The sequence below is a fragment of the Salvelinus namaycush genome, chromosome 21 (genome assembly GCF_016432855.1).
Source record: "Salvelinus namaycush isolate Seneca chromosome 21, SaNama_1.0, whole genome shotgun sequence".
In the NCBI taxonomy this organism is placed as follows: domain Eukaryota; kingdom Metazoa; phylum Chordata; class Actinopteri; order Salmoniformes; family Salmonidae; genus Salvelinus; species Salvelinus namaycush.
This window is the reverse complement of record NC_052327.1, coordinates 50,603,426-50,622,231: the sequence shown is the minus strand read 5'-3', so window position 1 is coordinate 50,622,231 and position 18,806 is coordinate 50,603,426. Positions and strand designations below refer to the sequence as shown.

Here is an 18,806-nt window from a genome sequence, read left to right as displayed (position 1 = left end):
CTATGAGTTGAGAGCAATCAGCCAATGAAGAAGAAGACAATTGACTACTTTAAAATGTAGATAGCCTCAATGGCGCTGCCCATGCTGTCACAGACACAAAGATAAGTCCTCTATCTGTCTCTGTTCGATTGGAAAGGCAGTATTGGAAAAGCAGATTCGGTTGGAAAGGCAATAGATATAGTCCCTTACCCATTTTGTTCACCTTCTCTGCATTTGATGTCTCTGGTCTAAAAATAAGTGTTTATTCAGAAATTACGGGGGTGCATTGTATCCCATTTTTTTTTTTTGAAAATGTGTAAAGTCAGAGGTCATGTACGGTATATGCATGTATTAAGTCTACTGTATATGCATGTATTAAGTCCACTGTATATGCATGTATTAAGTCCACTGTATATGCATGTATTAAGTCCACTGTATATGCATCTAAGCGTCATCAATGTTCCTCCAGACTCTCCTGGTGATTGACTGTGAGTAGAATCTCTGAACGAGACAACTACTATTTAGAGGCTCAACATTTAAGGCCATTTGAATGTAAAATGTACTACAAGTAGTAGTTACAAGTAGACATTAGTTACTGACTGACTCATGTATAGCAGGTAAGGGTCTTGCACAGTTTATGTGAATAGCTCCGTGCAATTCACAGACTTTATAATTTATCTCTGTCACAGGAGGTTGGTGGCAGCTTAATTGGGAGCACCGGCCCGTGGTAATGGCTGGAGGGGAATCGGTGGAATGGTATCAAATACATCAAACACATGGTTTGATGCCATTCAATTTTCTCCGTTCCAATCATTATTATGAACCGTCCTCCCCTCAACAGCCTCCACTGATCTGTTTTTTCAGACAATCAACTGTTTCTTCATCCTTTACTACCTGCTGGAGATGGTGCTGAAGGTGGTAGCATTTGGCTGGACAGTGTCGTAGCGTTCGGGGAAGACAGATTGATTGCTATGACATGCTATTCTATAAAATAATTTCTCCGGTATCAATATTACCTGATTGAACTAACCATGTAAATATTAATTAACTAGAGAGGGACACCACGAAAGAATATTTATAGAGCTGTTATCTTTCGAATAAACTCTTAAAGATTTTGTAATATTTTACTAAATAACAGTCACATTAATCGTCATTTTATTCAGTCTCATCTGAAAGTTGTAAGTCCTTGATTATCTGCAAGAATCCTGGCTAACAAGTTGAATCAGCAATACAAAATTGGGTTTAATTATTTATTTACTAAATACCTAACTAATCACACAGAAACACATATACACAATTAAATCATAACTTGATCACAAATTACGTCATACAGAAAAACGTCCCTAGCGGGCAGAATCGATATGACAGCTTGTTACACAAAGGAAAGGGGGGGGAGTCCTAGTGAAAGCGCGGGAGACTTGAGCATAGGCGAGCTGTGCTATCGTAAATCTTATCTTATGCATTCTAAATTACCGCCATTTGAAGAGGAAAATGCAATGAATATTTACTCTGAGCTGCGCTTCAGTAGGTTGGTGGTAGATGGCCTGTGTCGCCAACCCGAGTCCTCTGTCCTTTGAAGAAGTCTCTGGTAGTCACGGGAACACGTTGTGGGTATTAGACGGGGTACTTGGACTGTCCTTCCGAACCTGCGTTTAGCTGTTGCTAACTCCAAGGCTAGGAGATATCACTTCTGTAGTGAATACGAGTTCAAAGTTCATACCATTCACAATCAAAGTCCATGCTGATGTTGGCTTCATCTATAGTGATTATCTGAACCATTCTGACCCTGGATCGTCATCCTAGAGTACCCGGAACAGGAAGTTATATTCTTGTCTCTGGCTTTATATAGTGGAGGGAGAGGGGTGTGTCTGAAAAGTCTATTACCCAGGTCTCTTCACAGGGGCGGGCCCCTGGTTGAGCAGAAGCCAAATTTATGAAAACACAGATCTCTCATTTGGAAGGTAAAATTACATTTCACCTCTTCACAAACAATGTCATATTCAAACATTTGAATTAAACAACAATTCCATGTGAATCCGATACCTCTGACGTTTAGACTTTTCACAGTAGCGTTTATGTCATTCTATCATTGATGAGAATGTGTCAGAGGGCAACCGAACTGACATAATATACCTTAAGTACCACCGCATATGTACAGTTGGTTGGATTACCAGAATATAGTTCATTTCCCCCAACTTCTGATGTTACCCAGAATCTCTATGTTAACCCATGGGTTTCCTTATGTCACATCAGTTATAGTGGGGAGAGAGAAAAAGGGAGAAAGAGGTATTTATGACTGTCGTAAACCTACCCCCAACCCAACGTCATGACAGTCCCCCCATGTTGGGTTCAATCTTGCGATTAACCTGCATGTTGCAAACCAACATACAAATGACCGTGGGTTGTCCTGGTTGTGGACCATCGTTGTGGTCCCCATCTGGTGGTCGACCCGGGTAGGGTTTCTGCGAATGAAGAAGTCTACTCCATGGCTGGGCAGCGGAGGTCCAGTTGGTGATCGCTGTTGCAGTCCCCCCTCTGGTGTGGTCGACCCGGGTAGGGTGTCTGCAAATGAAGAAGTCTGCTTCATGGCTGGACAGCAGATGTCCAGTTGGTGATCGCTGTTGCAGTCCCCCCTCTGGTGTGGTCGACCCGGGTAGGGTGTCTGCAAATGAAGAAGTCTGCTCCATGGCTGGGCAGCGGAGGTCCGGATTGGGATCGCCGTTCCGGACCCGTAGTCTGGTCGTCCAGACTGGAAGATCTGGGCAGTAACTTAGGCAGATGTTAACAACGCACGCACACACACTCATGAAATATATCATTACATTTCCTCCCAAATGAGCGGCGTTGTGGCACTAACTGATGGTTGTATGGGGAAGTTGTTTATGGCTATCACTTTCTACATGCCGAAGAAAATGAAACAAAAATGAAATGAAAGCATAAACAAAACAAAATATAGTTATGCCACCTTAACCATCTAATTGGACTGTATTCTATCTACGTCCATGGTCTTGGCAAAATGACCCTATCATGGCATTGTCTAATGTCATATCTAGGGCTCTTCTAATTTGCGGGGTGTTGGTTAAGGTACTATCCTAAGTTGATAACTATATGATCCGTCTACAGCTGTAAGGCACTAGTTTTGGGCAGTCTACAGGGATGACCTATGGACTTCTGAGAAGAAAACTGGTGAGTGCTGTAGCTGTAGAGTTAAAGGCCTCAAAATAAATGTTCAACTTTACTAAGGCTGGTATTTTGCTCGGACCCTTAAGTGATCCTAGCATAAATCCTAATTGGATGTTCCGTTGTACATGTGCGTTTATGCTTAAACAAGCACACACATGCCAAGGGAAGGAAACCAAGTATTCTGGCAGATTACAACTTGTTCAGAATGAGTCTGACGTAGTCAGGTAATTTTCAGGTCAATGCCTGGAGGTCAGTCAGAATTGGTGTCGAGGGAGTCTGTAGTGGTTTTACTACCAGTCACTGTCTTCCACTATTGTAGTGGCAGTAGGTATGAAGAAATATACTTCATAGCTATGTCATCCACGGAGGAGCTAACCTCATGACGGAAGTACTGTAAGTATTAGACCAGTCGTACGTGGCGTGATCGTGGTTCCTGACTTCTAATAACTTTTTCTCCTGTACGGAGGATTCTATTTATTAGTGGCGTGTGTAACCATTGGAAGAGTGCAATGGAGATTCCCTTCCCCGCGCTGCACTCTGAGTGACTCCTATGTTGCTATTATCAATAGCAATTTAACTTGTGAGGTTACTAATCCTCCTACTGAGTGTTGCTGGGCTGACTGTGGTATTGGTACTGGTACTCAAGGGGTCCAGTTGTCCTACCGATTTATTCTGAAATGTTATCCTACAGGAATACATGATTAGAGCATTTTACTAGTTGTCTTGTAGTGGCTACTACACATGGCAAGGAATGATTATTGTTGCCATTTGTTTTGGAGGTGGACAAGTCCACTGGACTTCCTTTACGACCAGTGTGGTACACCTCAGTACTATCTTAGATGTGTTCTAAGAGGCCCCTAGACAGGGATTATGTCTGCTCCTCACTGTTCTCAAAGGGGAGTTTACAACTAGATTTGATTTATGCTCTGGCGGCCTCGTACGGTGTTGTCCGTAGTCTCGACCCCCCCATCGGCCTCGATAAGGCTCATCATGGGTCTGGGCTACTATTCCCCCCCTTTGCGTCTCGGGACCCCCCCACCAGCATGTGGTGTTGGTATCCGAGGCGCAAACGAAAGGTTCGGACCCTATGTACGAGTTGTCAGTGGCCGCGTTATTATGAGAATGGCTGCAACCTTTCAACCAAATCTCCTGGTGTTTGTGCTTCAACACCCTCAGTGGCTGTCGAGGTCTGTCAGTCATCACCGCGTCCGCGCGTGGCAACCTCTTCAGTACCTGCGAACTGAGACGAGGATATCGGTCTGTGATATCGCAAAGTGTTTCACCAGTGGGAATCATCGGGTCAGTTGCTGGACTGACGCCATTAGTGTCATTGTAAGGGTTGACAGTCCCCCACAAAGCGGAAGGTGTATCATCGGAAGCAGAGTATACTATGCGCATCGATGTTTTTCTTGCTGAGACGGCCGCAGTGCTTGCGGAAATGTCTGAAGGGCAAGAAGAGTTCATCTCAACTACCGTATTGCACGACTGCACGGAGGAGGGAAGTTGCTTATTAACAGAGACAGCTGGCTCGAAATCGTGAAAAGAATGGTCAATCAGGTTGGCTGATGGAATGTGTTGAGATATCGTAATATCTCCTTGGATCGGATTCTTTTTCCCAAGAGGTGCTTTTGACAGATATCCCTCGTGACTGACTGCGTTGCAGCTAGCGTTAGGGGAAGACAGTGTGGTCAGTGGAGAAGGCACTGTGGCCTGTGACCATACCTGGTTGGTTTTCCAATCCATCAATGGGAGTAACCGATCCATCAAGTCTGCTCCAAGTAGCAGGGGTACAGTTTCGAGGCTGGTGACATACACAGGGTGAATGAGCGATACGTCCTTGAAGTGTAGTTTCAGCATGACTCTCAATGTGAGAGCCGAGGTGGTCTGAGTGACCCCTCGAAGTGTAGTGTCGCATCGTTCCACTTTTAACCAACGTTTAGTTGGCTTCAAAGCCCTTTTTAGATCATCAAACAATGTTTGAGAGATGAGTGATATTGTCGCACCCGAATCAATTAGCGCATGACAAGGTAAGCAGTCCTCCAGGACTGTTTCCAGGTATGGTCGTTTCGATTCGTGGTTAGTGGACATGTTCCCCACAAAGTGGAGTGGTCTTTCGCAACAACGTGATGTGTCAATTTTGTTCAAGGTGGAAGCAGATAGACTTTTACGATTTTGAGTGGGCTTGGCTTTAACGAAGCGTTTGACCTTTTTCTTCGCAACCTTTGTATCAGAGTTTATAGACGAAGCCCGTGGGCTTGTTTCTTGGTCAATCGGGCCCTGGATAGGGTCTCGAGTGAAAGCAGGAGGGATTTGAATTTTAACGTCCTTGCTATGGGTGTTAATTCCTGCGGACCTGGAGTCCGGTAATTCCCTGTCTAGTCCTTGTGACTTATCTTTTACCCTTTTCTCAAATGTTTCTCGCTTTAGTTCTTCACCTAGTGGAACTTCTGGAGAACATTGGTCTACGTTTTGATCATCCTTCAACCCTTTGTTACCCTTGTGCTCTGACACTTTGTGTGGGTTGGGTGCAGGAACGTAGTGAACAGGTCGATTGTAGCGGTAGTCGTTTTGATGGCGACGTGCTTTACGGTTATTTCGACCGCGGAGGTTATTGGAATCATGGTTTCGTGGTAGAAACTGTTGTTGTGCGTCATCTCTTAATGCTCCAATACCTGATAATGCACCCTCTGACTGGAGTGAGTGCTCCTGGTCAAACTTCAAAACCGAGTGGTCAGGCCTCTTGGCGTTGCGAGCTTTTGATGCCTCAAAAGCTGTGCTTGCAAGCTCTCTGAGTTGTAAGATGGGCAAGCCAATGTGGGCTGCAGTGCCCAAGTAGGTAATGAAGGTGGGATACATGTTCGACAGGAACATTTGTTTAAATGGTAACAGGTCTTCCATGCCTGGTTCAGTGAGTAGGCCAAAGTAAGCTGAACGAAGCCTATGATAGTAAGCTTGTGGGTGTTCATTCCGAGCTTGTTTGACCGTGTTAGCCAGTGAGCTATCGTGTTTGCGAGTTGCAGAACCACTGAATTCTAATTTCAAAGCTGTGGCAAGTTTAGCGTAGTCATTTAGCACGTGTTGCTGTTGTAGGCGAATGAACCTTGTCACGTGTCTATTCGACGTTCGCTTCAACAGGTAAACCCTGTCAGAACCCGTAGCGTTCGGGTAGCCATCCAACGCGTCCTCTATGTCAGCTAGGAACGTCTCAGTATCGTTTGGCTGACCTGGAACGGGGTCAAAGGTGGGGAAATACTTGACGAGTTTGTCAAGGTATTCCGCGTCAAGCGGGCGGAGAGGGTGGGCTTTATCCTGTGGGGAAAGTGGGGCCAAAAGGCCAAGAGGAGAAGCCAAGCTTTGGCTTTGTTGGCCAAGAGGCGCCATATTACTCAGTGCCGAATGGCCAAGCGGAGAAGACTGGGGGACACCTGACGGAGGCAATGTCTGAAACCTATCGTCTTCACTCCTTTGAGTACCGGGCTCCGGTTGCTTGGATGGATAGTCACGCTGTAGCGCGTGACCCTTCTGGACTTCCTCCAGATGGTACCTAAGGGTGGTATTCTGCTGCATTGCAGAGTCCACTTGAGCGCTTAGAGTACTGATTTTGGACACGTGAGTGTCGCACTTGCTCCTTTCGGTCTCAAACTTATCTGTCATGGCTTGCAGATAGATGTCTTGAGTACGGAGCGAGAGATTCAGTGATGAGATTTCTTCCGCTTGCTTAGAAATCAAGATTTCCATCTTCATCACCCGAGTTCTCTCATCATTCATTTGGTCAGCGACTTCAATGAGTTCTGCTGATTTGTCATCCAACTTCGTCATTGTGTTCATCAACTGATCGTCTTTGGTCTGCAGAATTTTGAGTAGAACCGTGTTACTCTGAGTAACGTTCAATAAAACTGCCTGCATGTTATCAAATTGCGCGCTCCTATTTGTAGATAACTCAACAGATTTATCTAGTTTGGAGTGGACTACCTCGTATTTAGTTTTGGCTAAATTGAGTTGTTCCTGAAGACAACGATTTTGTTGAAGCGTTTGTGCTCGTTCATTGTCATAAGTATTTGCAATTACTTTCAATTGTTCAGATTTCAAACGCAGTTCCTCGACTAGCAGAATGTTTTCATTTCCTGCTTTTGTCAATAGTGGCTCAGTTCTCTCCACCTGTACCCCAATGCTAGCCATGACTGGCACGTGCTTCAGCTGTGCACGGTGGTATTGAACCGATGCCACATTCTTATGGCGATACATCAGTGCAAAAGTGGGGAGAACCGTCACAAAGCCTGTGTTTGATGGTTGATTTTGGAGAGCGTTCGCAATTTCGGCTGTTTTTTCACTAATGGCATAATTAGGGTTGGTATCGCTGCTGAGGTCAGAGATCGATCCTTTTATGGGTGGAGGTTCACTACTTAGCGGAGGAGTGGTGACCCCCTCCTTTGATAGCTTGCACATTATTAGAAAAGTTTAGAGGAAAAATTTTCCCTACATTTATTGAAAGTTTGGGTTTGGAATTAATTGGAAGCTGCAAAGACAAGTTTAATCTATTTATAGATGTTGACGAACTACCAGTACTGTACCAGTAATGTGGAAGTTGGACGTGAATGAATTTGCAAAAGCAAATTGAATTAATTAATCAATGCCAATGATTAATCCTACCTGTGTAGGCTATCTGGGTATTAAACTTTAATTAACATGAGATGTGGCTTCATCTAGGTTAATATAATAAGTTTAAAAGTGTCTCATTTGATTGGAAGAACATTAAATTATGTTCAACAATTTAACTTATTAAATTGAATGAGACGATAATCCATAAAATCTCTGTTGATTGGATATCATAAGTGTGAAACAGTAGACCAAATGTTGGGCACATTCAACACTGTGGCACTTCTCCCTAAGGCCGAAACCACATGGGATTCCCGCTGGGCGGGGCTTCTGTCAATACTGGATTACTGAATGGGTTTTGAAAAACCCAAATTTTACTGATTGATCAATTTAATGATAAATCAAACCTGTATAGGCAATTTGTGAATTAAACTTTAATTAACCTGAGAAGTGCTTAATCTAGGTTAGTTTGGAAAAAGTTTGCAATGTCTTATTTAGAGAACTAAACAATTTGGATATTATTTAAAATATCTATTTCAGAATGTAAATGGCCAGATTTACACTTATTAGTTCATTTGGATAAGACATTGATATTCGTCTGGATATCATAAGTGATGACTTGAGTGTGACCTGAATAATTCTTCATGAACGAATATACTGGCACACGTCAGCGGTCAGACTTCACACGCTGAAATAAAACGGAACTACCCGGTGCGGGACTTCTGTTCCGCTAGGCGGAGGAATTTCAGCGTGGCACCAGGAAGAAAAAAAAATGCTATTTTTTTTCTTGTTAGCTTTAGCACCTCGTGCCAGCTAACCCTCCTTTGTGCCTGAAAATGTAGCACGTAGGATTCCCTTGGCAGGGAAAAGGTTTTACTAATAACGTATTATGTTCAAACCCTTTTCGGCGGTTTTTGACGATGTTTTAACCGGTACACGCGGCAAACATGAAACGCACCGTGTTCTCTTCGCGTTGAATCGCGCGAGAGAGAGAGATAATTATCGCTGGTCACGCTATATCTCCTGAATTTCAATCGGCTGGCTCTTTGTCCTCGCTCGAGAAATTAATAATGACCTGCCCTACCAGCGTATGAAACGCGCCAGGCAGAAATAGCCCTGCGTTTGGCCAAACGCACTATTTCTCAGATTTCTATAATTAGCTTTCTCAGCCTCATACAAGAAATGTATTCGCTTACGTTATCCACTGACTATGTCAGAGAACAGCGAGGGGAACCTCCGCGCACACACAACAATGCCTGTCTATCACTCCAAAAATGTGTATAATAAACTTGGTATATTATGTAATCTGCTTTTCAATTTTATACAGGCCGAATCAAAATGAAAACCTCATTCTATCTTAGAAGCCTCACACGGGGCACCAATATGTCGTAGCGTTCGGGGAAGACAGATTGATTGCTATGACATGCTATTCTATAAAATAATTTCTCCGGTATCAATATTACCTGATTGAACTAACCATGTAAATATTAATTAACTAGAGAGGGACACCACGAAAGAATATTTATAGAGCTGTTATCTTTCGAATAAACTCTTAAAGATTTTGTAATATTTTACTAAATAACAGTCACATTAATCGTCATTTTATTCAGTCTCATCTGAAAGTTGTAAGTCCTTGATTATCTGCAAGAATCCTGGCTAACAAGTTGAATCAGCAATACAAAATTGGGTTTAATTATTTATTTACTAAATACCTAACTAATCACACAGAAACACATATACACAATTAAATCATAACTTGATCACAAATTACGTCATACAGAAAAACGTCCCTAGCGGGCAGAATCGATATGACAGCTTGTTACACAAAGGAAAGGGGGGGGAGTCCTAGTGAAAGCGCGGGAGACTTGAGCATAGGCGAGCTGTGCTATCGTAAATCTTATCTTATGCATTCTAAATTACCGCCATTTGAAGAGGAAAATGCAATGAATATTTACTCTGAGCTGCGCTTCAGTAGGTTGGTGGTAGATGGCCTGTGTCGCCAACCCGAGTCCTCTGTCCTTTGAAGAAGTCTCTGGTAGTCACGGGAACACGTTGTGGGTATTAGACGGGGTACTTGGACTGTCCTTCCGAACCTGCGTTTAGCTGTTGCTAACTCCAAGGCTAGGAGATATCACTTCTGTAGTGAATACGAGTTCAAAGTTCATACCATTCACAATCAAAGTCCATGCTGATGTTGGCTTCATCTATAGTGATTATCTGAACCATTCTGACCCTGGATCGTCATCCTAGAGTACCCGGAACAGGAAGTTATATTCTTGTCTCTGGCTTTATATAGTGGAGGGAGAGGGGTGTGTCTGAAAAGTCTATTACCCAGGTCTCTTCACAGGGGCGGGCCCCTGGTTGAGCAGAAGCCAAATTTATGAAAACACAGATCTCTCATTTGGAAGGTAAAATTACATTTCACCTCTTCACAAACAATGTCATATTCAAACATTTGAATTAAACAACAATTCCATGTGAATCCGATACCTCTGACGTTTAGACTTTTCACAGTAGCGTTTATGTCATTCTATCATTGATGAGAATGTGTCAGAGGGCAACCGAACTGACATAATATACCTTAAGTACCACCGCATATGTACAGTTGGTTGGATTACCAGAATATAGTTCATTTCCCCCAACTTCTGATGTTACCCAGAATCTCTATGTTAACCCATGGGTTTCCTTATGTCACATCAGTTATAGTGGGGAGAGAGAAAAAGGGAGAAAGAGGTATTTATGACTGTCGTAAACCTACCCCCAACCCAACGTCATGACAACAGGATATATGTCCTATGGGAGTAACGTATTTGATGGATCTCTCACAGTTCTTTCACTGGTAGGTGCAGTTCAGTATTATATACTGTATGTAAGGATAATGCAGGGTCCATTTTGAAGCATGGGCAATTTAGAGAAGATTCTAGTTGATGTATCTATATTACCGTCTGTCACACAATTCAAAGTCACTGGTTGACATTACGACACTGTACATTATATTCCATACTGACTGGATATTGTTTAATATCTCTGTTTTATCAAAGGGCCTACAGACATCCATATTTGCTACTTACAGTCTACCATTTTCCTATTGGTAAGATTTTTCTCCTCACTTTGTTTGAGATCTTTCAATATACTAACTCACTTAGGACAACCCTAAATACATCTATCACATATGTTCTCATCTGGGATTTAAACCCAGGATTACTCACACCCTAAGCGAGAAGCATAGACTTAAACCAACAAGCCTGCTTAGGGAAACCCACCCTATCGTTACAATTTTCCCATCCCCTTCTCCTCATAAGCCTGTGAGTTAACTTCCAGAATCTGTGATGTGGCAGGTTTTTGCTATTAGACTGCCCTCTAGTGGTAACTGACACTTTTGGGAAGTTTTACATAGTCTGAGTGCACAAAACATTAGGAACACCTGCTCTTTCCATGACATAGACTTAACAGGTTTGTCATAGACTGTATGTAGTCTGTCATGTGGACTGTGTGTAGTCTGTAAGTCATTTGACTTCTTAAAAGGAAGTCTCGTCCGGGACTTGTATCACATCCGGCCGTGATTGGGAGTCGCATTGGGCGGTGCACAATTGGCCCAGCGTCGTCTGGGTTTGGCCAGGTATTGCCATCATTGTAAATAAGAATTTGTTCTTAAATGACTTGCCTAGTTAAATAAAGGTTACATAAAAAATAAAAATAAATAGTTTGTGTGTACAAAACATTATGAACACCTGCTCTTTCCATGACATAGACTGATCAGGTGAATCCAGCTGAAGTCTATGATCCCATATTGATGTCACCTGTTAAATTCAGTTCAATCAGTGTAGATGAAGGGGAGGAGACAGGTTAAAGAAGGAGTTTTAAGCCCTGAGACGTATTCTGTATGTGTGCCATTCAGAGGGTGAATGGACAAGGCAAAATATTGAAGTGCCTTTGAACGGGGTATGATAGTAGGTGCCAGGCGCACCGGTCTGAGTGTGACAAGAACTGCAACGCTGCTGTTTTGTTCACTCTCAACAGTTTCCCGTGTTTGTCAAGAATGGTCCACCACCCAAAGGACATCCAACCAACTTGACACAACTGTGGGAAGCGTTGGAGTCAACATGGGACAGCATCCCTGTGGAACACTTTCGACACCCTGTAGAGTCCATGCCCCTGACGAATTGAGTCTTTTCTGATGGCAAAAGGGAATGCAACTCAATATTAGGAAGGTGTTCCTATTGTTTAGTACACTCAGTGTACAGTACATTGTCAGATTTGCAATTAAAACCATTGTCTGTGGTAGACATCTTCCTTAAGTGCTGTAGGTTATCATTTGCATTATGAGGACTGAGACCTGTACAGGACTATTGTGTTACAGCTGCAAATAAAACCATATGGAAGTTTCTCCGTGGCTGACAGATAAGAATATTTATCTAATTAGGCTTGCCAGTTATACGACTAGTCGTTCGGCTACTTCTCACAATACAAACATAGTTGACATTGGTGTCCTGTGAGCCTGCTCTTTGTTATAGAAACAAATACATGACTGATTGTCACTGTTTCTGCTGAATATGCACAGTCATCTCCACTTTCCCAAGTAGCCTATCATTGTCTTGGACAGTACAACGAGCCTGTAGTGTTCAGAAAAGAAGGGCTCGTCCGGGATTTGAACCCGGGACCTCTCGCACCCAAAGCGAGAATCATACCCCTAGACCAACGAGCCTTGTTGAAAGGAAGGTAAACACAGACTGTAAGTTGTGCTTCCCTTCTGCCCTGTCACTGATGTCAAGCATGTGTGAAATCTGAGGCGTGTCCTTAGTGAAACTTTGTTACTTTACTCACCTCTAGTGGTGATGATGTATACTGCATCATCACTATAGTAAAGTTCTGACCTGTAGAAATATATATTTGTCAGATATACGAGGCCATATATCGTATTATATATTGTATATATTGCCTCTGATGTATAACCCAATGATATCTTGTCCAAGGCATATTCAACACAAATGAGCTGATATATCCAGGTGAACTGGAGCAGTTCCCCGCTCTGTTCCCTGCTTCAACATTGATTGTCAGATGTCTTTTTTTTACCCGCTGTACCGACGTTGTGCCTCTCTTGTTACCTGTTTATTCCTGATTAAATGTTGACTCCCCGTACCTGCTTCTCATCTCCGGCGTTGATCCTTACAAAGTTACCACAAAATCTAAATGAATAAACATATGGTGTACAAAACATTAGGAACACCTTCCTAATATTGAGTTGCACCCCCTTTTGTCCTCAGAACAGTTCAAGATGTTCAAACGTTCATAGATGGCCAGCATGGTCAAATAATCATCACTGGTCAGGGTTCCATCGCCGCAGGCAGAACAGTTGAAACTGGATCAGCAGCACGACAAGGTAGCATGTTTGGTGAAAAGGTCAGGGTTCCATAGCCACAGGAAATTGGCTGGATGTCCTTTGGGTGGTGGACCATTCTTAATACACAAGTGTAACTGCTGAGCATAAAAAACTCAGCAGCGCTGCAGTTCTTGACACACTCAAACCAGTGCTCCCGGAACGTACTACCATACCCCGTTCAAAGGCACTTCAATCAACCCGTAATATGGAGAGGACAGACTTTGGCATCATTAAAACTGAAGACTGTTAGTTTATCAAATCAATTCTCTGTAATTATTATTACTTGATTATTCTAATCATGCAAATGTAATTAGCTAGGAAGTCGGGGCACAAAGGAAAATATTCAGATTACAAAGTTATAATTTTCCTAATATAACTTTCAGATATTTTAATATCTGATCAATTTGTCTTCAAATTAATGAATTATTCTTTACCTCACGTTAGTCTCATTACAAATGTCATAAATTGTTGGTTATCTGCACGAACCCAGTCTTCACTAAGAATCATCCATACATTAATTGTCTCAAACATTTATTTATTAACTAACTAAATAACCACAGAAATGCACACGCAAACAAACAAAGTAGATATGGTTACAAGGAAATGATAGGGGATGTGCCCTAGTGGGCTAAACCGGCATGGCGGCTAGGTAGACAAAGGGACTGAGAAGGGCGCGAAAGATAAAAGACAACACACAGTTGATAATTCTAACAATAGAAATGCTAATCCTTTGCACATGAACGCTCACTCATTCGGGAATAATTGCAATACAAATATATATATTTACGCTCAGTGTGTCGTCGTGATCTCTGTTGGAAAGTTTGTTTCTGTTGGAGAGTTTGTCCGCACTCTCTCTCTCTTCCGTGGTTAGAATGGATAGTTCAGAGTCCCATTCAGAATTGTTGTTATAGAATACATGTTTCGGCGGTTGTCGGCCTTCGCATTCAATGGTATAGAATTCCTAGCTGCAGGCTAGTAATTAGTATCAAAGATTTGCTCTTATTCTGTCGGATCTATAGTCTCAGAGTTTAACCCCGTGGTATGGTTAACTTCTCTGATCTACGGATACCGAATACAGGTTCACTTTCCTAAACAACCGCTGAATTGCAGGGCGCCAAATTCAAAAATATTTATAAAAATATTTATAATCATGCAATCACAAGTGAAATATATCAAAACACAGCTTAGCTTGTTGTTAATCCACCTATGGTGTCAGATTTTGAAAATATATTTTACAGCGAAAGAAATCCAAGCTTTTGTGAGTGTAGCTTTCAATGCTACATCAGCTAGCCCCAAATTAGCATGGTCACGAAAGTGTGAAAAGCAATAAAATGAATCGCTTACCTTAAATAATCTTCGGACGTTTCCACTCACGAGACTCCCAGTTACACAACAAATCTTCTTTTTGTTCGATAAATATTACTTTTATCACAAAAAAACGCCATTTGGGTTGCGCGTTATGATGAAAAAATCTACAGCCTCATTCCGGTCCTGAAAGGAAGATGGTAATTTCCAAACATATCAGATTAAAAAATATTACAAAAAATATTTATAATCATGCAATCACAAGTGAAATATACCAAAACACAGCTTAGCTTGTTGTTAATCCACGTATCAAGTCAGATTTTGAAAATATATTTTACAGCGAAAGAAATCCAAGCTTTTGTGAGTGTAGCTTTCAATGCTATACCAGTTTAGCCTTATATTAGCTTGGCTAGCTTGGTCACGAAAATAAGAAAAGCAATCAAATTAATCGCTTACCTTTGATAATCTTCGGGTGTTCCCACTCACGAGACTCCCAGTTACACAATTTTTTTCATTTTTGTTCGATAAATATTACTTTTTTCACAAAAAAACGCCATTTGGGTTGCGCGTTATGATGAAAAATCAAAAGCCGTGTTCCGTTCGACAAATCCCAAAAAAGTATCCAAACTGGTCGTAGAAAGATTTCAAATGTTTTTTATAATCAATCCTCAGGTTGTCTTTAACAAACATAATCGATAATATTTCAACCGGACCATAACCTATTCTTTAAGAGAGAAACGGAAAATGGGGAGCTTGCAGAATAAGTATTCTTATTCTCACAGACAATATTTTGACAGTTTTGGAAACTTTGGAGTGTTTTCAATCCTAATCTGTAAATTATATGCATATTCTACGATCTGGGCCAGAGTAAATTTCCGTTTACGTTGGGTACGTTATTTGAAAAAATTAACAATTCTGACCCCTAGCGCGAAGAGGTTAACCTGTCTGGCACCGGGGTTCCGCTAGCGGAACTCCTCCCACATTCCACTGAAAAGGCAGAGCGCGAAATTCAAAAAATATTTTTGAGAAATATTTAACTTTCACACATTAACAAGTCCAATACAGCAAATGAAAGATACACATCTTGTGAATCCAGTCAACATGTCCGATTTTTAAAATGTTTTACAGCGAAAACACCACATATATTTATGTTAGCTCACCACCAAATACAAAAAAGGACAGACATTTTTCACAGCACAGGTAGCATGCACAAAGCCAACCTAACTAACCAAGAACCAACCAAACTAACCGAGAAACAACTTCATCAGATGACAGTCTTATAACATGTTATACAATAAATCTATGTTTTGTTCAAAAAATTTGCATATTTGAGGTATAAATCAGTTTTACATTGCAGCTACCATCACAGCTACCGTCACAAATAGGACCGAAGCAGCCAGAGTAATTACAGACACCAACGTCAAATACCTAAATACTCATCATAAAACATTTCTGAAAAATTGATGGTGTACAGCAAATTAAAGACAAACATCTTGTGAATCCAGCCAATATTTCCGATTTTTTAAGTGTTTTACAGCGAAAACACAATATAGCATTATATTAGCTTACTACAATAGCCTACCACACTACCGCATTCATTCATCAAGGCACGTTAGCGATAGCAATAGGCACGTTAGCGATAGCGAATAAACCAGCAAAAGATATTAATTTTCACTAACCTTCATAAACCTTCATCAGATGACAGTCCTATAACATCAGGTTATACATACACTTATGTTTTGTTCGAAAATGTGCATATTTAGAGCTGAAATCAGTGGTTATACATTGTGCTAACGTAGCATCTTTTTCCCAGAATGTGCGGATATTTTTATGACACTCAACTATTCTGACCAAATAACTATTCATAAACGTTACTAGAAAATACATGTTGTATAGGAAATGATAGATACACTAGTTCTTAATGCAATCACCGTGTTAGAATTCTAAAAATAACTTCATTACGACATCCAGCTTAGTTATAGCGAGAGCGTGCCCAAAATCTGGGCGCAAACTACTAGTACAACATGTTCGACAGATATATGAAATAGCATCATAAAATGGGTCCTACTTTTGATGATCTTCCATCAGAATGTTGTACAAGGGGTCCTTTGTCCAGAACAATCGTTGTTTGGTTTTAGAATGTCCTCTTCTCCAGTCAATTAGCACGGAAAGCTAGCAAAGTAGCGCGAAGCTCTCCTTCCTGAACAAAGGCACACAACGCAACACGCCTAACGTCCCAAATAAATTTCAATAATCTAATAAAACTATATTGAAAAAACATACTTTACGATGATATTGTCACATTTATCAAATAAAATCAAAGCCGGAGATATTAGTCGTCTATAACGACAGCTTTTCAGAAGGCAATACCAGGTCCCTTCGCGCACGCTCCAGAAAACAGGAAACTGGTGACACGTCATACAAAGAGCTTTAATTCGAGCCCAGATCAAGTTATACACTCCATTTCTTCTCTCACTGCCTGTCGACATCTAGTGGAAGACGTATTAAGTGCATGTATACTGATATATATGAAGGACATTTATAGGCAGGCCCTAGAACAGAGCATCGATTTCAGATTTTCCACTTCCTGTCAGGAAGTTTGCTGCAAAATGAGTTCTGTTTTACTCACAGATATAATTCAAACGGTTTTAGAAACTAGAGAGTGTTTCCTATCCAATAGTAATAATAATATGCATATTGTACAAGCAAGAATTGAGTACGAGGCCGTTTAAATTGGGCACGATTTTCCCCAAAAGTGAAAACAGCGCCCTCTGTCCTCAACAGGTTAAACGATTCAGCAATCTACTCAAACCTTAGCCCTCTCGTGGTAATTGAGGTAAACTGGTCTGATAGGAAATCCTTCAGGTGGGGGTTTTATCTTGTGTCTTTTATCTTTCGCGCAGAAGAGGGCTGTCCCATGACACCAGGTCAATGTCTGTGCTCATGGGGCGGGCCTATGACCTAGTTAAACTCCAAAGGGAATTGGAGTTTCCTTCATTAAACAGTTTATAATCACATTACATAATTTCACAAATAGTTTCATCTTTACTCATTCATTTTATACAACAATTAGACGCAAGCCTCACAACTGAGACCCTTGTATAAACAGAGTTATGGTAATGTGGCTGTATTGTCTCTCATGAGTTTCACAAACATTAAACGAAATGGACCAGTTGTAGCTGGATTCATCCCCGACCGTGTACACATTCTCCAAAACATGGACATTGTTCAGTTCTCAAGTTCTGTGATGTGGAAGAAGTTGCTTTGTTCTTCTGTGAAACTCACTCTCTCTGTACTCTGGCCACGAGGAGAGACATTCCTCTAGGACTTTATGACCTGCCTAACAGAGCCTGAGTGTAGGGGGAAGAGGTAGAGGTGGTAAGAGAGAGAGGGGGATGGTGCAGAGAGAGGGGGATGGTGCTCGCTGTACCCAATGAGGGCCACATCGTGACACTACCATCCAGCTGATGTTCAGGTAGGACCAGTAACACCAGTGTTTTTAGAACAGGTTTTAGTTTTGGCTTTTATTTTGTCTTTGTGTTTTTGGGTCTGCCCTGAACAGGTTTTAGTTGTGGCTTTTATTTTGGCTTTGTGTTTTTGGGTCTGCCCTGAACAGGTTTTAGCTTTGGCTTTTATTTTGGCTTTGTGTTTTTGGGTCTGCCCTGAACAGGTTTTAGTTGTGGCTTTTATATTGTCATTGTGTTTTTGGGTCTGCCCTGAACAGGTTTTAGTTGTGGCTTTTATTTTGGCTTTGTGTTTTTGGGTCTGCCCTGAACAGGTTTTAGTTGTGGCTTTTATTTTGGCTTTGTGTTTTTGGGTCTGCCCTGAACAGGTTTTAGTTTTGGCTTTTATTTTGGCTTTGTGTTTTTGGGTCTGCCCTGAACAGGTTTTAGTTGTGGCTTTTATTTTGGCTTTGTGTTTTTGGGTCTGCCCTGAACAGGTTTTAGCTTTGGCTTTTATTTTGTCTTTGTGTTTTTGGGTCTGCCCTGAACAGGTTTTAGTTTTGGCTTTTATTTTGTCATTGTGTTTTTGGGTCTGCCCTGAACAGGTTTTAGCTTTGGCTTTTATTTTGTCTTTGTGTTTTTGGGTCTGCCCTGAACAGGTTTTAGCTTTGGCTTTTATTTTGTCTTTGTGTTTTTGGGTCTGCCCTGAACAGGTTTTAGCTTTGGCTTTTATTTTGTCTTTGTGTTTTTGGGTCTGCCCTGAACAGGTTTTAGTTTTGGCTTTTATTTTGTCTTTGTTTTTGGGTCTGCCCTGAACAGGTTTTAGCTTTGGCTTTTATTTTGTCTTTGTGTTTTTGGGTCTGCCCTGAACAGGTTTTAGCTTTGGCTATTATTTTGTCATTGTGTTTTTGGGTCTGCCC

At 41.5% G+C, this 18,806-nt stretch overlaps 1 non-coding gene across 1 annotated transcript; it reads right to left on the bottom strand.

Annotated features, from left to right (window-relative positions):
* Positions 1–12,391: 12,391 nt before the first annotated feature.
* trnap-ugg lies at positions 12,392–12,463 on the bottom strand. The gene has a single exon. It is a non-coding gene; the product is annotated as a tRNA-Pro (tRNA).
* Between the last annotated feature and the right edge of the window lie 6,343 nt (positions 12,464–18,806).